The sequence below is a fragment of the Pelobates fuscus genome, chromosome 7 (assembly GCF_036172605.1).
Source record: "Pelobates fuscus isolate aPelFus1 chromosome 7, aPelFus1.pri, whole genome shotgun sequence".
NCBI classification, from domain to species: Eukaryota; Metazoa; Chordata; class Amphibia; order Anura; family Pelobatidae; genus Pelobates; species Pelobates fuscus.
In genome coordinates this window covers 131,507,027-131,534,156 of record NC_086323.1, presented here as the reverse complement: position 1 = coordinate 131,534,156, position 27,130 = coordinate 131,507,027, and positions in this window count along the sequence as shown.

The following is a 27,130-nucleotide window of genomic DNA, read 5'->3' as shown; positions in this document are numbered from 1 at the left end:
GTGCAGAGTCCATGTCCGCAGAGCGGTGGGAGCTGCATGAGTTGGTACCTGAGCCCCAGCGGTGCTGGATGTGGGTCCCGCAGGGGCAGGAGGGGCGTTCCCATGCATGGTAGCAAGGGCTTCAGGTAGCGCGTCTGCAAGTGTGGCACGTAGCCAGGCTTGTAGGCCCTAAGGTGCATGGAAGCCAGCTTCGGCAACCATGACTGATGACACCAAAACCAAAGTAAGGTACGGACAATGTGGCACCTGAGCAAGGCCGGCTGGGGGTCACCCAGCAAGCACATCATGTAAAACAGGCAATACAAAGGAGGGCGTCACCCTCAGGGTCAGTATCATAGGACCCAACTGTACAGTCAGAGGGAGGGGGTCACCCAACCCCAAAAGTTCCACAGGCACATTATTGAGGCCCAGCAGTATAGTGGATACAGTGCACCAGTAGTATTGAAGTATAAAGGGGGGGTCACCCCAGATATGAATAGGCCAGTATAGTAGATACAGCGTACCAATAGCATGTAAGAATAAAAGGGGGGTGACCCCATATATGACTTGCTCCACTGAGGAGTGTCATAGCCTGAAAGATCAAGACATGCGTACATTTAAATAAGATATAATAAAGACATTAAAGTGGGATGTAGCATTGATGCATTTAGCGTGACAAGACATGATGAGGAGGCTCCCAACTCTAATCATTTACCTAGAGAAAAAAACAGTCCAACAGTTCAATTCTTAGCTTGGAATTTATATAGTATGAATTGAATAATAAATTATGTAAACGCATGTGAACTTGTATATACTTGCTTAATTCCGAAAGTACACTTGACATGGAAGGTGAGAACAGGGACAGAGGAGGCTGGCAACATTCAGCAGCAGTAGGAGTAGTGTGGTGGGGAGGACCGAAATGCCCAAAGCACAAAACGGGCCGCGTGGCTTAAAAAAAATGGCCACCACGGCTCCAAGAAAATGCCCGCCACGGCCGCGAAATCGAGCATGGCCTACCTCGCGGCCCTGCCGAGGGCAGTACAGAGGCTGCTTGCGAGCCATGGATGTGCAGATGAATGGCGCAGGACATAGCTGGGGAGCGGGGAAGGGGAGCAGTGGTACTCTGGAGGTGCCACGGGCACACACAGCGCAAGGGCAGGAAGGGGGGGAGGTCCCAGGGGAAGCCCCAGGAATGCAGGCAGCCCAAACAGACCCAGACCCTGAAGCATTACAGGATCCCACAATATCCTAACACACAGCAATATGCATAACAGTGACTATACAAATAATAACCAATAATAAAAGCATTAAATACCAATAAAATAACCTCAAGCAGACACACTCTCTGAGTTGGAAAATGCTCACCTGGAGGCAGCAGCAAAGAAAGAGGAAGTGAGAGGGTCTGCCTTAGTGGTTTTATACTGCTGTTGTTTGGTTCTGATTGGTTGTTCTGAAAAGTTCTGTTAACTGTTTCTTTGCTGGTGGAGGTTTTCAGTAAAGAAGGTAAAGCAAATATGAAGCCTCCTGTCTTTCCTTAATTGTGATTGGACAACCACAAAAAAATGGGCTGGGGGAATAGAATAGGTGAGCTTGCAAAGGTTTCCAACAAGAGAATTGAAGCTTTTGCATGCTAATTTTATATATAACCCCAATGAAAAAGGCATAATTAAGCGCATGCATGTTTTTATTTAGGCAATATCTACTAAACATTGATTTATTAATTTTCGGGGGGGGGGGGACGACAATGTAGTATCCCTTTAAACACAACAACACTGCTAGTAGCAAGGCGACATACACTCACATGACCGTTGACAACTATTTTATCCCTCCATATACATGTCTGTTATATGACACATTCCTCAAGCCAAACTGCCAGATCCCACAATGGCTAATCCTCTCTTTGCCCTAATTAAGAATACCATGAAGATAACGAGGTCCAGTTTAGCACAAATTGCAAAATCACATTTGTAAACAATTTGCTGCGAAAAGCATACTCTTGATCACTCAAGGAATCATATGAAATACATAGAATTTGCATAGATTTGCATTGCATTGCTTTTCTGGGGAATAAATTTGGTGCATTACAAGTAATTTTTATTTAACTGGAAAACACAATGAACTCTTGCATGAAACACAGAGGAACGAGGTCCTGTTTAACACGTAAGACCTTTAAGTAATTTTGCCCTATTTTGCCGGTTGCATTGTGGGTTTGCAACATATTTTAACAGTTTGTTTTCATAGTTTAAAAAACATGGTATACTAGCTGGTTGGTGCAGTGGGACACCCAACTTCAAATTACAGTCGGACCACCTCACCAACAAGTGTATTTTGGCAAGAAAGATATCCGCCCACCTCAAATCATCATAAATGTTAAGCTTATTCATATCCTCTTTTTTTATAATTGCAAACCCTGCAGAATGCAGTATGTTGGCACTGAATAAATGGCAATAAGGATAAAAGGTTTGTATATTTAATGGTAAGAGTTGAGTTGATGCACTATATTCATGTGATTATGGATTGTTAGTGGTAAAGGTCAACTGAATGATGTGGTGAGACAACCAACATTGTATCCATAATTTCTTTAAGGGACCACCATAGTGCCTATGGACGCTGGCGTCTTCTCACTTTGAAAATCACAGTGAGAAGCACGGAAGCGCCTCTAGCGGCTGTCAATCAGACAGTCACTAGAGGCTGGATTAACCCATATGTAAACATAGCAGTTTCTCTATGAAACTGCTATGTTTACAGCATACAGGGTTAACCCTAGATGGACCTGGCACCCAGACCATTTCATTAAGCTGAAGTGGTCTGGGTGCCTATAGTGGTCCTTTAAACAAAATTCAGTAAAAGTATCTGTAATTGTGTAACCATATGCTAGTGGTTCCCAATCTTGGTTGGACCATTGTACACTTCAATGAGAGAAAAATGTCAAGACACACATACTTTTTTTTTTTCAGATTATAAATGCCACATTATAAATCAGATTATAAATGCCACATCTACCTGAGCTCAGTACATGCACTTCTGTCCAAACTGACCAATTTGTTTTAATTGATTGACATATGAAAATAACATTATGCAGCATAATATGCTTGGTGGACATAGAAAAGTTCTGAAGCGATCAGTAAATGATTATATTTTACATTTTGATTACAACAATGGCATGACATAATAATTATATATACTTTCTTCTAGACTTGTGAACTGGCCAAATGGGCCAAATGGGACAACCGTTGACTGGGGAGCAAATGAAAATGAACAGAGACATTAAACGTACATATCTCTGTAGGGGAACATACTCACACTCCCCGATGGCAAACTCCCAAGTCCGAGGATGCGTGTGTAGAGTGGATGCAGAGTGTGTGTGTAGTGAATGCCATGTGTTTGTGCAGTGAATGCTGTGTGTTGTGTAGAGGATGCAGTGTGTGTAAAAAGCATGCTGTGTATATGCAGTGTATGTGTAGTGGATACAGTGTGTGTAGTGATTGCAGAGTGTGTGTGTGTGTGTGTGTGTGCGCAGTGGGTGATATGTGTAGTGGATGCAGCATGTGTACTTGTATATGTGGGGAAGGTTAGGGGCTGCATTCTGTAGGAACATTTTTATATTAAACATTTTTATTATTATTTTATTAATTTTGTTCCCTTCTCCATACCCCTTACTTTTGGCCAGAGAGGGGAGTCGTTACACTCCCTTGTGGTCCCTATCACATTGTGCAGGTGGAATCTAACACACTGTACACACTGGCACATACACAGATACACTAATACATACACACAGCTTGACACAAAGATACACACACACACACACATATACACACACAGAGGTGTAGCTAGAAAGAAACCACCGACCCCCAGTGCAACAATTGTCCTCCCCCCACACACATGTGTGTTTTATTCCCTCCCTCAGCTCCTCCATGTGTCTAATTTCCTTCCCCCACCCCGCATGTGTCTCCTTCCCTCTCACTCCACATTGAACCTTCATTAACCCCCCTTGCCCCCCACCCAGCCTTCATTAACCCCTCTCATCCTCCTTCCAATCCTCATTAACCCCCTCACGACCATCCAGCCCTCATTAACCCACCTAACCCCACATCCAGACCTCACTCCATCTCTCACCCTACTTCCAGCCATCATTAACCCTCCATCCTCCTTCCTCCTCCATCCTCCTTCAAGTCCTCATTAACCCCCCTCACCCTGCATCCAGCCATCATTAACCCCCATTCCACCCAATCTAATCCTTCAACCCCATCTAGCCCTCTCTTTCACCCCCATCCAGCCCAAATCACTCTCTCAGCCCCCATTCAGCCCTTACTCTCTCACCACCCCTTCCAGCCCTCATTAAGCCCCCTCACTCCCCCATTCAGCACTCCCTCTGTCCCTTATGTCTGTGTGTAGCGTGGCCAAGCGATACCCAGTCTGACAGGAAGTGCTCTCTCAGTGAGTACTTTTGTCAGCCGCGGTGCTCGGCCGTGCCACACAGGGAGACCGGCAGGAGGTAAGTAGCCCACCACAGTGCTCCCCTCCTGCTGGTCACACAGCAACCGCTGGGTCCGAGCCAGTGCGGCAGTGACCCGTCCCTGAAGTTGTGGTGGCCCACGGTTGCAGCTGCATGCCTCTGCAGTGACGGGCCCGGTCGCAGCTGCAACCCCTGCGACAGGCCCGGTCGCAGTTACAACCCCTGCGACCCCTGAAACCGTAGTAGGTATGCCACTGTACACACACTGACACACATATATGTCATCATTTTTATAATTTTTCCTTTTGACTACAGGATGGTTTCTTGCTTGGAGTGCTGCTGGCTGAGGATGATGTGTGTAGGCCCTGTAGCAGCTCACTTTACTCCCCACCCTCCCCATGCTGCATGTGTTGTGTTTCTTCCCCCGTACCACGTGACACACTCTCTCTGTCTCTCTGGGTGGTAGTGACTAGCTCTAACTTCCTCCCAGTTGGTCGATATCACAGGTCATGCTCTTAAAATACCTCAGCCCTGTTATGTAATACCCATCGGGTGACCCTAAGTGAATGGGCCGCCTGATGGGCCCTTCCACCATGCTAGCCCTGTTGCAATTGCAGTGGCAGTAGTTTCACAGCTGGGAATGTGTGGCCAGCCAACTGGGATCCCCAGGACTGCCGGGACCCTGAATTAAGAGAGTGTTGAAGTGACAGTTCTCATTTAACAGGCTTTACAATACACACCCATTTGCTTATGATGATCAGACAAATGGTCCTGGGATGTTGCAGCCCACAAAACTTGAAATGTAGTGGACCAGGTGGCAATAGCCCCCTTTGCCAGCTCTAGCCTGTCAGGAGATCAGTTCATTGGTACACCTTATAGAACTTTATACATCTTCTGGTCTAGAAAACTTTAATATTATATAATACGTTTCAGTTTATACACTAGTGAATTGATACCATTAAGAACATTTTAAAAGGACTATTGCCCCTTGAAAACCATGTATCGATTGAAAACCTGTTTATAATCCATGCTGCAGGGTGGAGCAAATCACACTAGGGACATTCTAGGAAATGCAGGCCTGCGGGCAGGAATTCTGTCAAATGTGCTGAGACCAGCCTTATACACAACAGGTGAACAATCCAGCATGGAAATAGTTATCTGAAAATGAATTGTACAGAGTAAATCTGATCATGTTTTGTTCCAAAGCAAACTCTAGAGTGCGATTTTTGATAACAAGTCTTTTCTTTTAATGATTTCCGCTCCCGACTTCTCATCTTAGAATGAGCACCAGTCATGGCAAAGGCATTCATTTTTTTTCCAGGCAGCCACAATAGCTTCTACATTAGACCTTACTCTATCTCAAGGCACAATCTGTAGATATACCCACTGCACTGTTCATTTGTTTTGGAATGTTTTACGGTGGGAAAAAAAAATACAAAATAAAACTCTTTCTCTTTGACTGCTGGCATTATTTAATGGAACAGTGTCCCTGTTTGGCTCATTGCATTGCAAAGCTAATCTATTCTATTCTTCAGAATGCATTTAGCTGTTGAAGTAGGGCAATTTTATTTAAAGACCTGTCAGAAATTTTGTCCAACCCAAACCTCATGCTAGAGGAGAAATTGGCTGTGTGATTTGTTTATCAGCAATCTGTTCAGCTGCTGTTTTCTGGCGACACTTGATTAATCATCATGGGAATGTAAAATGTAATATTGATCTCTAGAATTAACTGCATTTAACAGGCTCTTTATCAGCCCTGGTGCACGGTTTATTGTCCAGCTGGGTGGCCAAGCCTGAAATGTTGAACTTGAATCCTTGCAATGTTATAATGGATAGCCTTAGCTGCTTCCATTTGGCTGTTATTTAATCATGTAGAATGTGGAATGTTCGGAGAAAAAAAAAATAAAATCATGCTTTTAACCATCTTTGTTCCATAATGTGTTTATCTTTCTTTTCTGGAACAAAAAGAGTTAAGCCTGGAAATGAATTACAATTTGTACAATGTAGCAATGGTTTTCCACAGCTACTTACATTTCGCAGTAACAATCAACCAGAATTTGCCTGACATGCTGTGGTTTGCACGCTTTTTCTTGTAGAACATAAAGAGTTAATTCCGAACAGGATTTAAGGAACACTTTTCTGAAGATCCTTGTAGGTCACCTTGCATGTGATCTTGGGCAGAACTGTCAGCACACAAGCCCCTTATTTTAATCTTAACAGACGATAGGGCTTTTCTTTTGGGGATTACGTGAACTCAATGCAATTTTTTTAAAATACCTTTTTAATACACATGGTCATGAGGGATTAAGACCAGGTAGGGCTAGGGGGCAACAGGGACATGAAGGGCTCTATCCATTCTGTTAATCTACACCTGAACATTGAAATGGCAAGCTGGCTTGTACATAATTCATTACTTTATTATTTTTTCATTTATTTTTGGCCCCTTGGGTATCTTTCCGTAGCCTGGCTGCTGGCTAGCTTAAACATGCAGATGCCACCCTCCTGTTTTATTTGCTGCATGAAAAAGTGGTCTGGCAAATGTCTGTTGACATATTAAAAACAAGTGTGAATAAGTATAACACTTCTAAAATAAAAAGTGTTAAATGTATACAACTGTAGTCAAGCGCTACCAATAAAATTGCATGCACGGGGTAACCTTCCCCTAAATATACATAGAGATGGAGAGAACGTGACAATATGGTACAGCATGAAAAACAAAAATAAAACACAAATAGTGAAGATTGTACTGAGCAAGGTGACACTTGCAGAATAATATGGTAAAACCACACACATATATGAGAGCCAAAACAAATGGCTCAATATTCCACGCAGATGTGATCTTAAGGTAACACCCCACCTGAAGCCAGGAAGGATATAATCTCGAGTAAAAAATATAGACAAGCAATGATAGTGTAGTATTACCACAAAGACATAGCAAAACTGACTAATGATAAAACTCTTACCTCCACTAGAGCCTTGCTGGTCCCTGGCTCTAGGGTAGCAACTTGTGGGGCGACACTGCCCCAAACAATCTTGAACCTGGATAAAAAACTGTGACTACCAAATTGGCTAAAGAGTAGTAGTAGATATGTATTATACGACTGTAAAAACAATCATAAAAACAAGCTAATAAAAATTAACAATAGAAAAGAGGAATTGTACTTATCCACATAGTAGTGCTGTGATCCTCAAGGTAGTCCAGCCAAAAAGTGTTTTGCTTCACAAAGGTTCATCAGTTGGCAAAGATAAGTTTCAGGTTCAAGTATTGACAAAGTGGCCAGATATTAATTTGAAATTGGTTCCCAAAAAAACACAGACTTCAAAGAAAATGACAGGGTTATTTTCTAAAGTGAGAATTGTGAGGGAATATAAAGTGAATTCTAAAATTAAGGCCAAGTACATAAACTGGAAATATTCTTCAAGCCAGTTAAGGTTCCAGTACAGCAACTTTGACCTTACATTTGAAATTTAATTTGAATTTACTTTAAATTTACCACAATTCTAACTTTAGTAAATTGCCCTGTTTGACTTTAATTCACCCATTTAATATGCAGTTTCCACAACAGGCCTCTTCACTGAAGGGAGATATATGGTTTCCCTGTGTTAGTCAACTATTATGGTACAGTTTGCCCTACAGTTGCCAACTTGCCCATATCTGATAGATGTACTGCTGCTTAGCAATACGTAGAGTTTGATATTTTCAGAGAACATTTACTGATTAATCGCAGCCTTTTATGAATGTTTTTTTTTTCTTGACCTCGATTTAATAAGCTTTCCAAATTATTCAATACTGTTAAAACAACTTTCCAAATCGTTTATCTACAAAAGTTACCATTAAAGTCAATGGGAATTATAATAGATAAATTATTTAGAAAGGTTTTTTTCTAACAGTATTAAATAATTTTAAAAACAGATTGAATTTTATATTTTTTGAATACACTTTTCAAATAATTTAACATTTTGAATACTATTGTAATTAATAAACATTTAGATATGTTTATGCATATATATTAATATATAGGAAAAATAGAAGTTTGAAGGCACTCACGGTTTTCAGTTCTGAGACCAATGGAAATCTTTAGATAATATAGCCACAGTGCTACACATTGGAACTATAATACATATATATTAATTTATATATTCTTCAAATATTGGAAAAGAGAAGGCAGTCGCAGGATTTTGTTCTGAAAAAGTTAAAAGGTTTTTAATTGTGTCTACTCTTATGTGAATAATTCACTTACTTGGGGGAAAAAAATCCATCCGAGGCTCTCTGCAGTACAAGGCTAAATAGGGACCTGAGATTATTATTATTATTATTATTATTATCGCCATTTATATAGCGCCAACAGATTCCGTAGCGCTTTACAATATTTTCAGAGGGGGGGATGTAACAATAAATAAGACAATTACAAGAAAACTTACAGGAATAATAGGTTGAAGAGGACCCTGCTCAAATGAGCTTACAGTCTATAGGAGGTGGGGTATTAGAAACATTAGGATAGGAAATATCAAGTATGAGTGAAGCAGAGCTGGAGGAGAGAGCAAAGCACTATCCCATAGGAGAGCAAGAGACAGGTATGTAAGGGAGATGAGGCACCTGTAATAGGGAGGGGTGCAAAACCAAGGAGTTGGCTAGACAAAGAACTGCGTGTGCCTACTCTTTTCCAATATTTGAAGAATATTTATATATTGATTTTTTTTCTACATGACATATTTTTGGATGTTTTAATATTTTAAAAAATATAGATTTTAAAAGTTTATCCAAAAATCTTAAATCAAAGCCTTAGTTAAAAAATTAATTGCCTAGGTAACTGACACCTTTCTAGCAGTAAGAGTTATTAGCCTTGGAATATAAAGGGAGACTGTCACATTCTTCTTCATGGATGAAAGCCTGAATGAACAGGTTTGCAATGTAAATTACTAAATTGTCTAAAACACGTTTAATAATAAAAAGCATCACATGATACAAAATGTTATAGGTGAATTACAGTGTTGTATTAAATTGTGTCATTTGCATACAACTGATGGTTTCCTATACCCTGGTCATGCATTTTGTTGAGGTTATGTACCTGATACAGGTACTGCTACCTGTGAAGTGAAGTTTGTAGACAGTACTTTGAACTAGCAGAGCGATAGGTGAAGTTGCATTGATTTTTGCACTTGCAGGTTTTTTTGCAGCTCTGGACAGATGTTGCTTGAGCCCCTCCGACAGCCTCTGCTTCTGTACTTTGGCTTTGCTAGGGCACTGGGGACACATTATGGCTATAATATCATACAAGTCTGCTTTTTATGCTATGACAAGTTCAGATCTGTGTAAGCATCCAGGAGTGTTCTGTCTACTTATTAATAGCTTTGAATACAAAATAGCTACAATCACTCATAAGACAGAATAATGACTTTGCAGACTTGCTACCCCAGGTGGAGTTTGCTTGGAAAGGGAAATCTATTGCCTGGAATACACACATAATACAAATGCTGCCATATATGCTAATTACATTTAAATTGTATTACATATTTCTTTTATTACATATTTCCAACCACTATCCCAATATTTAAGCCTATTATAAAATTTTTAGTTTTTATGGACAAGGGTTATTCCCTGGGGAAACATAGATACATTTAACCAATATCTTTTAAATAGTCAGCAGGAACAACTGCATTCTAATGTGTGATTAGCAACATTTTAAATAGCTTTTCTGTGATCACAGATTTGAATAGTTGCATCTTTTATTTCTCACTACTACAACCCTTCCGTGGAAATAATGCATCACAACTGGTACAACACATGGTTTGGTTTTGCTTCACTCTTAATTAACATGAAGTTAAGATTATGAAGCATGCATGAAATATGAGGATTTTCTCCCATAAAACTGTACTGAGTGCATTCGAAAAAGTTAATTCCCTATTAAAAGGATGTTTACCATTAGAATGACCCTTTATTAGTTTAGATTACTGAGGTACCTCTTGTTTATACTTTTTTCCCTCTTATTATGCTGTGTGTGATGATGCTGAATGCGTAGCCCTTCACATATGCCTAATGTGTAGCCCTTCACATATGCCTAATGTGTAGACCTTCACAAATGCAAAATGTGTAGACCATGACAAATGCAAAGTCTTAAATAAGGACATGCCCCTAGTGGATGTCAGACTTACACCCATTTGAGGAATGAATGGTTTACACAAAATGTAAATATTGGCGTTACCTAGAAAGGGGAGTGCTTTAAATTGTCAAAGAAAAGGAACAAAGTCTTTGGACAAATACTCTTTATTAATACTAAGTGGTTTTGGAGCTTAGGCTATCCATTAACTAACTAGTTATCCGTTAAACAATATTACAAATGAAGTACACCAAATTAATCATATATAAAGTAAGCAATCTTCATTAAAATTATAGGAATTTGATAATACAAAAAATACATAATTTTATTCCATTAATGCATATTTATAACTATGGAAATCCCAAACAATGTTGTTTTTAAAGATAAATTAGCATATTATAGAAATGTATTAATAGCAACAACAACAAAAAGAGATCTTCAATGCACTCTCAGTATTCAAGCCACACTCAGATATATAGGATCAAAGTGACAGAGGAACGTTTCAATCTACTATGAGGTCTTTGTGCCTATGGCTTGAGCACTGTGAATGCCTTGAAGATCTTTTTTGCTCCTGTAGCCCTTTGAATTTGCAGGTCCTACTTCAGTGCACCTGGTGTTTGCCTGGAATTAAGTGTGGTTCCTTTTGTTTATCCTTAGAAAATGTATTAATGTCAGCATATATCTGCATTGTAGTGATGGTGTCTTATCTAAAAATGTACAGAGCTAGGAGATAAACAGGAACCCCACAATTTAATTTTAGAGCTTTATCAAATGGCATGATAACAGGGTTATCCATTAAAGTGAGAATTCAAAGGGAATTTCAAATTCAATGTCAAAATAGCCAAACTAGAAAAATAATAATCTCTAAATCAGTTGAAATTCACTTTTAATTCTCACTATAATGAATGATTTGGTACATAGTTAACAATCTCACTGACAATGCTATTTACCCAACTGGCAATCGTAGAGAAATGACAAGTAAGATACAAACTAAACAGCCAAACATTAAAAAAAAAAAATGCAGGGAGAATAAAATATGCAATTTTCACAGCTCAGCTATTTTGGCCTAAAATTTGCAATCCCCATGTCAAACTACTTTAATTTCCCATCTTAGAAAATAAACCCATGGGTTTGCGCTCATGATAAAAACATAACTCTGTATTACACAGGGGAGCCATGAATGTGGGTGTTTGTTCATGGAACTGGCCATGCACCTATTTTGTGAATATTGACTTCCGTAGAACTGGAAGCTATTTATCTACAGTGGGTTTTTTTGTGTTTTTTTTATAAATTGTACACAGTCCTCCTGGAACTTGGCAGCGAAGCAAAGAAAATGATAACCGTACGGAATATATTGCTCTGTTTTCCTGCATACCAGTTTTAACAGTGGGAAATATGTGGATTAAAATAGGACGATCTGGCAGAGACAATCCAGCCTCAAGCAGGATGGACTCTCTGTATTCTTTTCAATTGTTCATCGGCAGCTAATGTTGGCAATTAGATCCTAGAGCGAGGAAACCTATCGCTTGAATCGGAGGATTACTCACTTTTTCGAAGCACTTTGAAATGAAAGCAGCAGGAAAATGCAGAAGTTTCAACTATGGAGAGAAAACATCAGGATATTAATTCCACTTTGTTCTCACGTTAAAAAAAAATATAATCTTTTTTTGTAGTTCTTTTTTAGTTCTCAGTTAGTCAAAACTTTAGAAATCACCTTCACAGCTTTTTTTTTTTTTCTACCAACCTTGAGTTTATTTGTGTTGGTTATGAAGAATTGTAGATTATGCTAACGTAGTGTACTTAAAATCTTAATTTTAATAATGACAGGAGGCGAGTATTTTGCATGACTTTCTTTACTCATGCTTCCAGCAGCACAAGTCAATCATCAAACTTTAAACCAATCATAACAGTCTACATAACCATATATAAAACCCTGTATGTCACATGACTTCCTCTTTCTTTGGTGAGAGATTAGTCCATGTAATGTCCCGAAATAAAACCAAAGTTCGTAAACATAAAACAGTCCGAACTTGTTCCATGGTAGTCTTAACTTCCTTTAATCCAACTTCAAACTGATAACTCATAACGGTATTGGAACTTGATTCGAGAACTTCCACAGCCGATGTGTCTTATCCGGAACCAATAACGGCCATCACGCTGCAAAAAACAGAAACGAGTGTAAGAGGATGGAAGTAGACTTATGTCCACATGATATCATAGTTACCGTATCTATCCATACATAGTATCATAAATATTAATCTATCTTAATATACTATATTGAACATCATTAATATTAACCTATCCTCATACTATTAACCATAAATTATAATATCAGTAAATATTCAGCTTTTACCTCAAAACTTCTAATCCCTATCCTCCTGATAAACTAAACAGTTATAGCTGATCTCTAGAAACGTTGACAGAAGACAACCCATATAAACGGGAGTGGAGGGTGGGAAAATACTCGCCTCCTGTCATTATTCAAATTAAGATTATAAGTACACTACGTTAGCATAATCTACAATTTTATTACATGACAGGAGGCTTCCTATTTTGCATTTTTAAAGCTGAGGTAATAGTGAGAAAGATGCGTATGTGGTTTGACGAAAATAAAATAACCGGAAAGTATCTTCCCGTGTCCAGTCCGCGGAACGTAATATATCCGCTAGGGACGCTCCCGCCGAGAACGCTCGCGATGCAGCTGCGCCCCTGACCGAGTGAGCTCCGAAACATGTTTTAGTTCTTCTAGACACCGTGAAGGTGACCCCTTCTGGTGATATAGAGAAACCATCCACGTCGAACGCTCGTACATCCGAAACTCGTCGAAAAGAGACCAAACATAGAAGTAAAGTGAGTTTGGCCGACAGCTGATGTAGGGATAAGTCTGCGTTGTCTGGCCAATTCCTAAGGAAACTGAGGACCACCTCTACGTCCCACATATGATTATACTTGGGTTCCAGTGGTCTGGACAGTTTGATGCCTCGCAGTAGGCGACATACCAAAGGATCCTGACCCACCGGGGAACCCTGTATTGGCATGTGTGCCGCTGAAATCGCTGATCGTGCCACGTTGATGGAACGATAGGATTTTCCCTCCGTGAAGAGGTGTGACAAATAATTCACCACTGTGGGAATAGATGCTGTAAAGGGATCACAATCCCTTCCCACACACCAGCGGGTCCATGTATTCCATGCTGATATGTAACTGCGCCGGGTACCCGGTGCCCAGGAATCCCATAAAAGGTCTTTAGCTGGTTGCGATAGACCTTCGACGGACCAGGTTCCCCTGAAAGACTCCAGGCTACCAGTTCCAGATTCTCTTGTAGCATTAGTGGATGTGGTTCCCCTTGCGGATCTGTCAGTAGAAAGGGGAACGATGGTAGAAGTAGGGGATGGTCCTGTGTTAGGGCTAATAATTCCGGAAACCATGCCTGACTTCTCCACAATGGTGTGATGAGAATCATCGAAATCTTGGTCACTCTGATGCGATGGATCACTCTCGCTATCATCGCAAAAGGTGGGAATGCGTACGCTCCCTTCGGGGGCCACTGTTGTAGGAAAGCATCTACCGCCTCGCATTGAGGGTCCGGCAGCCAGCTGTAATATCTCGGAAGCTGTGTATTCGTTCGAGACGCGAACAGGTCCACGACCAGTGGTCCCCTGATGTTGATGTAGAATTATTAAAAAACCTTTATTAAACCTTTATTAAATTTTTGCTCTAACTCCATTTAACTTTATTATATGACAGATTTTCCTAACAGCATTTAGAATATTAGAAAGAGAATGTATTGTATGTATTTTCTAGAAGAATATGACTAACACCGGAATTATCAAGTTCCTGTAATATGTAACAATGTATGCCATAGCTAGGTCACGAGAAACTGCACTAATGAAATGTTCATTTACTAAAAAGCCTGAGAAACTAACCTTGAAGCTAAACGGTGCCAAGTACTCAAAATGGCTTGCTGCCAGATTCCCCCTCCCATCGAGTGAGCCTCGTGCTAAAGAACATGGCGCCTTAATCTCACGTCCCATCCTTGTCAGAAATGACGACATCCCATGATGGGAGGATGCCCCACTAGCCACTTAAACCCCTAAGCCAATTACTAATATAGATGGGAGGGCATTTAATTTACCACTTAGCACATAGACCAATTAATGATGTTTATTTGTTGTTATCTTGATATTCTATGATGATGTAATATTGCCTTTAAAAGGGTCTGCATACCCGTTTTTTAACCAGATGCCATTAAATTTTCTGAAGTTATTTTAACCTGAACTGCATGTGTCAGTGTGAATTTACTTCTGCGTATACGCAATTTAATCATCTCAGATTTGGACAGGAACAGATAGTCATTCAAACATATTTGTTTGCTTAAAATAATCTATGTCAATGTCTTTCACCGCTGAAAATATCGACGTGTCCAGTCGCCAGTCGCTGCCGTCTCTCCAATGTCGAGAGAACCAATCCGCCGTGAGGTTATTGATTCCCGGAAGGTATTCCGCCTTGATCGAAATGTTGCGGGGAATACATCTTTCGTATATATCTTTCGTCGCCTCTGTCAGGTTTTTTGATCGTGTTCCCCCCAGGTGATTTATGTATTGGACCGCTGAAACGTTGTCCATGCGCAGTAAGATGCAGCAGTTCGTCATGTCTTTGGCCAGACTGCGAATCGCAAATGATGACGCGATCAGTTCCAGACAGTTGATGTGGAGACCCTGTTCCTCTTGGGACCATGGACCTCCTGTGGACGTGTGAGCGCAGTGGGCTCCCCAGCCCCAAAGGCTCGCGTCCGACTCCACTACAAAGTCCGGGTTCTTCCCGAAGATGGCTTTGCCGTTCCAGGCTTCCATGTGGAGTAGCCACCATCGAAGTTCCGTCTGAGCTTCTGTGGAGACGGGAATCCAGTGATCGTATGTGTGTCCTGCCCGTAGGTAGTGAGCTTTCAGCCTCTGCATGGCCCGATAATGGAGCGGGCCCAGGAAGATCGCCTGTATTGATGAGGATAGTAGGCCTACTATCCTCGCTAGTAGTCGGAGAGGTATGGTGTCCCTCCTGAGTATGCGTCGAATTTCCTTCCGAATGGCCGCTATCTTGGATGCGGGGAGGCGTAGAACTCCCGATTTGGAGTCTATCTCGAACCCGAGGAACTGGACTACCTATGATGGTGTCAATGCTGATTTTTCTCTGTTCACTACAAATCCTAGCGATTCCAGAAAATGAATGGTAAATCTCGTCTGAGATTGAATTCTGGATTTTGATTCGCAGAAGATCAACAGGTCGTCCAGGTAGATGAGACAACGTATGCCCCTTCCTCTCAGATGTGCCATGACTGGTTTGAGGAGTTTCGTAAAACACCATGGAGCCGAGCTGAGTCCGAATGGGAGACATGTGAATTGACACGGGCGGCCCTTCTAGATGAACCGGAGGAAGGGACGACTCTCTCTTGCCATGGGGACCGACAGGTATGCGTCTTTTAAGTCTAGACGTGTGAACCAGTCGTGTTTGTTCAATAGGTCCCTCAGGAGGTGAATACCTTCCATTTTGAAATGGCGATAAGCCACCAATCCATTGAGTTCTCGTAGATTGATAACTGGACGATAGTCTCCCGTCTTTTTCTTGACTACGAACATGTTGCGGAAGTAACCTTGGTCGTCTGCGGCGAATTCCACCGCTCCTTTTGCGAACAGGGCTCTTATCTCCGTGTCTATGATGCGTATCTGATTCTCGGACGCCCGTATAGGCCGTGGTCGTCTGGTCTGACATTGAGGGGTCCGAAAGACCTGTCTGATGGAGGATTGGGTCTTATTTAATGTAGTAAATAGGCCGACGTGCTTCTTTAGTTCCGCCAGGAAAGGTTCTCCAAAGAGTAGCCCGTCTGCCCGAGGACTTAGCTCCTTCTTTCCAAGATCCAAGAGTTTGGTGTCTATCTTCAATAGAGCCGCCTTACGTCTTTCTGCGCACATGGCGGCATTTGAATTTCCCAGGAGGCAGATCGCTCGCTGTGCCCATTCTCTGATATCGTGCGCTTCGAGGGGTGTCCCCTGAGTAAGTGCCAGATCAGCGAAGTATAGGATCTTCGCCAGCGGGCCTATCATGTCTAGCATTTTGTCTTGGACCGATTTCATGCCCTTTTCAACTCCCTTCCATGGATCTCTGCCCGAGCGGGACATAAACACCCCTACTGTGGTGTCAAACTCCGGTGTGATGGCGATTTTGTCAGGCAGTACGGGACGCGGGCATTCTGCTTTAAGTTTAGCCCAGACTTCCTTGTCCATCGGCTTCCGTAGCCAGAAATGTATAAATTGGGTCAGATGGTCCGGCAGGTTCCATTCAGACGATCTGGGGTGTCGTATCTGGCGAGCGTCGAACATGGGGTTGCCCGTCTCGTCCAGGAACACCCGGTCTTCGTCTATACTCGGTTTGTGAGAGCCTTTGCTGCCTGAGTGGCTTGCCCATTCTTGACTCTGGCTGAACTCTCCGCATTCCTGCGGTATGTCCTGCCAATCCTCCTCCTCCTCCGAGGGTGAGTTCTCTGCCCTCCATTCGTCCATTATTTCCAACGACGGAGGCGATGATGGTCCCTCATCCCCTGATGAGGGGTCTTGTGTAGGGGAGCGATCCAGGTGCCTTGACTGGCGGCTACGCTTATGCAGAATTCTCCCCTCATATCTTGGGAGAGTCATACTGGAACCCTTTCCAGTGGCGTTTGGACGCCGCTGCCTCCGGCTTACGTTGTGTCGGATCTTTATCCTCCTTTTTTGATGGAGGCCTGGTGTCCGCCGACTCCGGCGGTGACTGTGTTATCATCTTGGCCAGCGCCTTTTCCACCGATGCTGGCACTGCGGCATTGATCATTGCCTGGAAGTCTACTGCTGATGGTGGAGTAGTGTCCGACATTATGTCTGCTTGTTCTTTCCCGTCTGTGGGGAGACAGAGTATACGTCAGTGCGTATATGGCTACACAGTGGCTTCCACGTACAACTGGGGTTCACCCAGGTACCCTGTCTTAAATGCCACTAGGGGTGTGACTAGTGGTTTGTAGAGGGGGTCACCCTCTTATCAACCGGGGTGTACGGTCGTTAATGTTGGGACGGAGCCCGGTAATGGTCGGGACGGAGCCCGGTAATGGTCGGGACGGAGCCCGGTAATGGTCGGGACGGAGCCCGGTAATGTGAGGTATCGAAGACCTCAGTACGCTTGTAATGAGTTCACCCTTGTAAGTAAATTTTGTGGAAGGTATTTGCCACTGTGAGTTGCGAGGATCACCCCAGTTGTACTATGGAGGTGCCGCATACAATAAAGCGTACTTTTATTTATTTATTTATTTATTTATTTTTTGATTGATGTGTCTTGTGGGTATGTCATCAGAGTTTCCACATGTCTGAATCAGTCACTCTTGTGTTCATCCAATTTGTTTAGTAATGTAGCCTGAGCCTGATGGGAGTTATCCTGCTGGCTAAATGTTTGGCAGTATGCAGATCCACAGTGCAGTCTCTCCAGCCCAGAACTGTGATCACTTATATAGCATGTATTATATGACCCCACATACAATCCTTCCGTTTATTAGGTAGAAAAAGTACACTGTTTATACTGGCAAAAGACGTTTGATAATCTGTGTGCCAGTTCGTGGGAATCACGAACTGGCGAAACCAAGATGGCCGCCGAGGATCTCGCGGTATCGCGAGATCCAAGATGGCCGCCGCTCGCGCGCAAATTTGCCACGCAGTCCACGATCGCGGTCCGCGATCGTGGACCGACGGTATCGGATGGTACCCCCTCGTGCCCCCCCACCCACCCCTCAGTACCCTGGGACTATGAGGAGGCCTGGTGGTCCCGCGCGATCGCGGTAAAATGCCGCGAACCGCGAGAGACCAACAGGTCAGAATCAACAGAAAACCGATCCCAGTAGGGGAGAACAGCAGAATGGCAACAGCAGTTATTAGTCCTATAGGGTTAGAAGGAAAGGTAAAGGAGAGTGGGAACAGCAGAATAAAAGGGGGTGACAGACTGGTAAAATCAGAGTACAGTGCCCAAATGATTTAAAGGGACCACAAGATAAATAGCATTACATATATAGAAAACAGTAGAGAGCTAATACTCTGACCTGTGCCTTGGCTGGAAGCAGCAAAGAAAGAGGAAGTCATGTGACATACAGGGTTTTATATATGGTTATATAGACTGTTATGATTGGTTTAAAGTTTGATGATTGACTTGTGCTGCTGGAAGCATGAGTAAAGAAAGTCATGCAAAATAGGAAGCCTCCTGTCATGTAATAAAATCCTATTTCTTATTAAGTAGGTGTGTAGAAGAAATAAAATATAATAAAAAATACAGATAATCTTTATGTGTCCATACATAATTTGGGAGAATATGAAACCACTCCGTGACTATACCGTAAATATTTGAAGAACCATTTTTTATGAAATCTGTTGGAGCACCATGAGAAAATGTGATTGAAAAAATATTGATTGTGCCAAAACCACAGCTATAAACCTATCTATCTGTCTATCACAACATAAATCATTTATCCTACTGAATGTGAGCTGCCTTGTTCTATTAAGAAATGTATCTCAAGATAAAAAGAACATTGAAATATATTATCTTTAAGATGAGGTCATAAAACCAATATTCTTACCGTTGCTTGAAAAGGGCAACACTTTCTACTGGTCATCAATGGACATTAATTGATTTTCCAACTGGTCATCAATGGGCATAGCATTGACTACCTCACAAGAGCAATCACCAGGCAATTCATGTGATCAAAGAGAGAGTCTTGCTTTGGATTGAACACTCATATGAAGCTTATTCCATAACATAATGATAGCTCTTACAAATGAGTAATTATATAACCTTGCTGTTTTAGTGATGTGAAACGCTGGGATATATTAATACACTCTCCATGAATGCATACTAGGTATCCAATGCTCCTTCGTGATGGCATCTGAGGAGCCTCGGTGTTGGAAACAAGGTAAGTAAAAAAGGGTTTTTAACACTTTCACAGCCGAACGGGGGGGACTTAGTAGTAAAATGGACAGAAACAATATAATGTTAAGAATACTGTACTCTGTGCTTCTTTAAATGTAACCAACACTTCAATCAAAATGTAATCACTTGTCCAGAAATAGATTTGGATTTTTAAAATGGTAACTTGTGGTCTTGTTTATGAAACTATATCACCATCCTCCAGTTGCAAATTCTGTATTGATAACCCCTAGTTTGGGGCATCCACCCTGCTATAACAGGAAGTAGAAGGTACTGTCCTCAGCTATTAGGTACATATGAATATGCTTGTAGGGAACTCACCAGTGAATTTTCTGATCACTAGTAAGCAAAATCATCCTCCAAGATATCGTTTGTTTTTTATTGATTCATCAAGTTTCCCTGCTTGAATTGCTGCCTTAATAATGACAATTCCAAATAATCAATTATTTATCTTGTATGGTAGGCTTGTTAGTGAATGATTGATCTGAAAATGAACGTAGTAGGCTCCATTTCATTCTTTTGATTAGTGTCTTTAATGTAATTTTCATTGTCTGTGATGTCCTGCAAAGAGGTTCATCCTTGAGTACAGACTCGCCATACACTGCTAGGTTTATTATTCTATACATACACATACTGCCTAATTGGCTTTTAAAATTCTAACTTGATTCTCCTATATTTGTATTGTATAATTAATTTTTGCTTCACTTTATTTACTAACAACTAGATTTGGATATTCATTATATTCTGAACTGGAGTTTGTTTGAATTTGGACTGAGCAGGAGATTGAACTAATTCCCAAACACCAAGTTGAAATGTAGTCGAATCATGGACAAAACGAAACATGCAGTGGCTGAGCATATTTGTTTTGATTTGTGATTCTGACATTTGCGCTTGGCGCCACAAAATGGATGGTTGATAGCCTGGCCAATAAACCACTTTTTTATCGTATGTTTGGTTCCTGGTTCCAGGTTTTACTTGGAAAATTTAAAGTTCCCGTGATACACCACTACAACTATCCCTATTGTGGATGACATGCCTTTACAGTTCAGAGCCAATCTTTAAGGGCTCTGTAAAGTGTGAGTGTTCCATTTTTATTGTATCACTGTTTTATTTATGTATACAGGTTACACTATGGTTCCTCTGTTTTGTATTTATAGGATTTAGGGTTTTAGCAAGAAAAAGACCCATCGCATTTTATTGTATTTTAAAGGTAAAGAATTTTTACAGTGCGCGCTTTGACACTTTTTTCTGTGGTATTTCTGTCTTTATATAAGTTGTGATCCTTGTTAGTAGATAGCACGGTCCTCTAGGGCAAAACATGCACAGTCCTTTTATTTTCTTATAATCCCGGCAACTTTATTTGTAAATTTACACATCAGGCAGCAGCAAACGAAACATAAATGCAATGATGTAACACAAATCCCTACAACAAAAAGCCTAGCTCGTCTGAGCACTAACTCACATCAGATTCCCTATCAGGGGTTAAACTATAACAAAATTTGTGGGTTTCACCAACCTAGTGTATTTGTCCGCTCTCAGCACTCCAGAGCTCCAAGCCAGCCTTGACCGCTTCCTTACGCACTCCTAGTGCTCCAAGCCAGCACTCCCAGTGCCTCAAGCCAGCACTCCCAGTGCCTAGTCTCCTTGACTCTCTTACTGGAGAGAACACCCTCTCTCCTACCTGCTTCCTGAGAGGAAGCCAGCAATCCCCCTGTACCTGCCTAGCAGGGAGTGGTTTATTCCCACTGCTACAGCTGATCATCTGCAGCTGAGCAGTGGGCTGGAGACAGTCCAAAAACCCTGGCCTGGATCTTTGTCTCCCAAGAAAACTACTAAACTGTGGAGTGGAGCATTGGCCCACCGTTCTCTCCAAATACTCCACCCCAGGGGCCCATAACTAAACAAAGCTTTGTGTTGTGCAACACAAAAACTACACATACTTCCCCTGGGGTTAAACGGCCTCTCTGCCTTCACTTTATCACATATCCTCCCCCCCAGCTCAGACCCATCGGGTCGAGCGGCCTTAGAATACAAACCGTGAACATTCACGTCACCTAGGGCTGTACCAGCCCTGACTTGCTCCTCAGTTACAGGAAGTGGCCTATTGTAGATGGCTGCTACCTTGCTCCCTTGTAGTTTAAGGAACCTCCACCCAAGTGGATAACCCAAATAGTTAGCTTCCTCAAATCCTGGATAACACTTGTTAGCGGTCAAACCGGTAGCCCTTACATTATGCACAACTAACTGGACCTTCATCAGGTGTGCTTCCAAGTCCACCCTGTGAATCGCCACACCGCCAAGGTAGGCAGCTGCATTCTCTCTGTGAGGCCAAAGTATCCTATTTATATGCAGAAAGGGGGCTGGTGCACTATGCAACCTGAATGGCCGTACTTTATGTTGCCATAACCCCTTGGGAGTAGAAAACGCTGTCCTTCCCTTTGCTTTCTCTGTCAGGGGAACCTGCCAATACCTTATGACCAGGTCCAAGGTACTCAGATACCTGGCCTTACTTATACACTCTTGCGTTTGAGCTGAATGTACTACAGGGCATTTAACATTTACAACCTCAGTGACAAACTCTACCTCTGCCTTGGGGTATGTGCGGGTGTCACCACGTGTACATACAATATTAAACATTTGTCTTATATCACATTTCTCTGGCTGAAGCAGAACACTTTTCAAAGTAGCCTCGCTCCCTGAATCAATTAGTGCTTGTGCACAATTCCCTTCCACCATCACCACTTTTTACTGTGCTGTAACACCACCAGTCGCTATACATCTTTAAGCAGGTCAATACAATCCTATGCAGAGCCCTTAATACTATGTCACATTGTATTGTCTCTTCACTCTCAGGACTGTTATATGTAATATGTCCTTGCAGGTGGCAGTTGAAGCATCTGAGCTTTTTCTCAGTCTGGTCTCGTAGCCATAATGGGACTTTTGGGTACACTCTACCATCATATTTATATTGTCCCAGGCTCAGTATCAGGTTTTCTCCTTTCTTTCCAGTTTCCCCGCTAATATGGTTGTTAGCAAATCTAGGCTGAAGATCAATACGGTGTGGCTCCTTAGCAGCCAAGTTCCTCTCAATAAAAACAGAAAATAAGAGTAAGCGCTAAATACCCAAAAGGCAGCAACCCTATAAGGGGATCTCTCAAAAAACCCTTAAACAAATGGCAGATACAAGAAATAGGGGGAAGGGCTGCGCCACAAAACGTCAGTATATAAAATAGTCCAAATAAAAAAAGGGAAAGAAAGTCTTATCTGGAACAGGTCCAATAGGGGACGTAGGATCTATGGATGTTGGTCCGGAGCGGATATCCTCTTTCTCCTCCTTCTTAGGGATTCACTCAGATATAGGGAAAAATAGAGAGAAAAAATAGTGCAATACGTCTGATAAAAAGATACAACAGTCTAAAAGCTGGTATAAAACTCACATGTGGAGGAGCTATAACTTGCTCTAGTATGAAAGGCGTGCAGCGGTATAATCCCCGCTTATGGGATATATGGAAGGTTCCTCCGTCAGTGGTCAAATATATAGAAAAGAAAGGAGACAACAAATAGTGCTCACTGGGTAAAATCCACGGATAAAAGGGAAATAAAAATAATACTCACAAGGATGGAGCAGACCAACTGCTCCTTGATGATAGCGTTGGTGGTATTATCCCCACCTAGGGATTGCTTGGGGTCCAAAATGATGCCAGGTAGTAAACAGGTATAAAAACAGTGCTCAGTGTATTAAATAGATAGATGGTACCAGTAAAAAAAGTGACCAAATAATCTTTAATATAATAAAATACACAGTAAAAGTCCACATACGCGTTTCGCCAATACGGCTTTATCAATATGGAAAAAGAACCTGATACCTGGCAAGGTAAAGTTTAAATAGCAATACAGATAATTAAAATTGGCGCCAAAAATTAGGAATAGCCAATCAAAATTAAAATAATGAGCAATGATAAAATAACATATTAAAATAAACCATTTGTATGCAGTATACATTACAATAGGCTCTATAAGCCTTATAAAATATCAATATTAGAAAAACGGAGGTTAAATAGGGTAAAAATACATTTATTAATACGGTCATGTGACCGGCAAGCGGCCGCAAGGGATTCTGGGGCTTGGAGTTTATGGACGTCGGCAAGCACTGCGCAGCTGCCGGCGTCTTTATGGGGAAGTTGGAATTGGACGTCGGCTCGCATGTGATTGCGGCCGGCGTCTGACGAATCAGTGCACACTGTGATGTGACGACGGCTCGCGTGTAGCTGCGGCCGTCGTCATGGAGACCCAAAACACATAATAAAACCGACGGCTGGCACAAAGCTGCAGCCGTCGTATAGTTAACCAGCTTAACTACACGATCACAGGGGAATGTGATCGGTGAAACGGGGAGAAGGCTAGGTGTCTGATATACTGAAGAGTATCATCAGACATTAGCCTAATATAATAAAACAATAAAATGAGTGTATAAATGACCACATAACGAATTATGATGGATAAATGCACCACAGAAATAACCAATTAAATAGACAGTATAAAATATTGGTACAATATGGTAAAACCTGCAAAGCTATATAAGCAGAAATAATAAAAGGCTGAATAAAAGGCATAAGATTACAGGAAATTATATAAATCGAAATCAACATTTAAACCATGAGGTGTGAGAGTTTGGAGTGTGTACACCCACTCCATTTCGTTTTTTCCTAGAATGTTTTTAATATTCCCCCCTCTCCATGGAATAACACATTTTTTTTATTCCAATACACTTTAATAATCTAGGGTCTCTATTATGTTTAATGAAGTGTTTGGATACTGAATGATTTAAGTATCCATTTTTAATGTTTCTGCAATGTTCGCTTAATCGCGTTTTCAGGCACCTTGTGGTCATTCCAACATATTGGAGGCCACAAGGGCACTCAAGCAGATAGATAACATTTTTAGTTGCACAATTGATAAAATCATTAATTTTGTAAACATGATTTGTCATTTTGGAAGTGAATTGGGTGACTTTATTAGGAACTGTGGGGTCCGTGCTTCTACACACTATACACATTTTGCATTTGCAAAAACCCTTGATCTGTGGAAAAAAAAGAAGGTGCATGTGTTGCTTCTCTAGTAAAATTCTTAGTTAGTATTGATTTAAAATTTGGAGCTCCCCTAAAAACTATATTCGGACGTTCTGGTAAAATCTTTTGAAGAATTTCATCCTGTTTTAAAATATGCCAGTGTTTCTTAATGATTTTTTTTATATTATTACTTTTATTATTATAATAAAAAATAATGGGCAGGGGCATAGGATTATCTGTATTTTTTAACTTATATTGTAAAAGTTCATTTCTATCTTTATTCTGGATATTTTCAATGGTATCCATAAGCTCTGTTTTAGAATAATTTTTCTCAATGAATTTGTCTTTTAGAAGATTTGATTGTATATTAAAATCACTTATTTCAGAGCAGTTCCTTCGGAGTCTTAATATTTGGCTCTTGGGGGCGCTATCGAGCCAGGGTTGGTAATGGCAACTGGTTTTGTCTATGGCAGTGTTGACACAGACTTTTTTAAAAAATGTTTTCGTATTTATTTTACCATTTTTTATAAAAATATTCAGATCTAAAAAATTAATATGTTCCCTACTATACTCATAGGTTAAAATAATACCTCTGTTATTAATGTTAAGATTATCCATAAAAGAGTTAAGGTCATCCTCAGAGCCATCCCAAATAAAAAAAAGGTCATCAATATATCTAAAAAATGAGACCAGGTTCGCTCTCCAGGCATGATCACTAAAAATAGCTTCAGACTCCCAGTTGGCCATAAATAAGTTGGCATAGCTGGGAGCGAACCTAGTACCCATTGCATTCCCTCTTTTTTGTAAATAAAAGGAGTTTAAAAACCAGAAATAATTATTTTTTAAAATGATGTTAATACCTTCTAATATAAAATCAATTTGTGTACCGGAAATTTTACCTTCTTTTGTTAATATGTCTTTGATAGCTTCACAACCTATCTCATGAGGTATAATAGTATACAATGACTGCACATCACAAGTAACTAGTATAAAACTGGGTTTCCATATAAAATTATTTAGGAACTTTAAAAGAGCCATAGAGTCTTGAAGATAAGATCTCATAAGTTTAACGGATGGTTGTAAAAGGGTGTCTATATATTGTGACAGATTGCATAGGAGGGAGCCTATGCCCGACACAATAGGTCTCCCTGGGGGTGAGGTTTCGTTTTTATGAATTTTAGGGAGAAAGTATATAACAGGTATTACCGGGAATTTTTTGTTTAAAAAATTAAATTCGTGTTTATTTAAAATCCCTAAATTTAAGCCTTTGTTTAAAAATTGAGTTAAAATAATTTGTGTTTGAGCAGTTGGGTCTGACAAAAGTTTTTCGTACACATTAGTATCATTCAATTGTCTGTGTGCCTCTTCAATATACATTTGACTGGATAATATGACAATCCCACCTCCTTTGTCAGCTGGCTTGACCTATTGTGTCGGGCATAGGCTCCCTCCTATGCAATCTGTCACAATATATAGACACCCTTTTACAACCATCCGTTAAACTTATGAGATCTTATCTTCAAGACTCTATGGCTCTTTTAAAGTTCCTAAATAATTTTATATGGAAACCCAGTTTTATACTAGTTACTTGTGATGTGCAGTCATTGTATACTATTATACCTCATGAGATAGGTTGTGAAGCTATCAAAGACATATTAACAAAAGAAGGTAAAATTGCCGGTACACAAATTGATTTTATATTAGAAGGTATTAACATCATTTTAAAAAATAATTATTTCTGGTTTTTAAACTCCTTTTATTTACAAAAAAGAGGGAATGCAATGGGTACTAGGTTCGCTCCCAGCTATGCCAACTTATTTATGGCCAACTGGGAGTCTGAAGCTATTTTTAGTGATCATGCCTGGAGAGCGAACCTGGTCTCATTTTTTAGATATATTGATGACCTTTTTTTTATTTGGGATGGCTCTGAGGATGACCTTAACTCTTTTATGGATAATCTTAACATTAATAACAGAGGTATTATTTTAACCTATGAGTATAGTAGGGAACATATTAATTTTTTAGATCTGAATTTTTTTTATAAAAAATGGTAAAATAAATACGAAAACATTTTTTAAAAAAGTCTGTGTCAACACTGCCATAGACAAAACCAGTTGCCATTACCAACCCTGGCTCGATAGCGCCCCCAAGAGCCAAATATTAAGACTCCGAAGGAACTGCTCTGAAATAAGTGATTTTAATATACAAGCAAATCTTCTAAAAGACAAATTCATTGAGAAAAATTATTCTAAAACAGAGCTTATGGATACCATTGAAAATATCCAGAATAAAGATAGAAATGAACTTTTACAATATAAGTTAAAAAATACAGATAATCCTATGCCCCTGCCCATTATTTTTTATTATAATAATAAAAGTAATGATATAAAAAAAATCATTAAGAAACACTGGCATATTTTAAAACAGGATGAAATTCTTCAAAAGATTTTACCAGAACGTCCGAATATACTTTTTAGGGGAGCTCCAAATTTTAAATCAATACTAACTAAGAATTTTACTAGAGAAGCAACACATGCACCTTC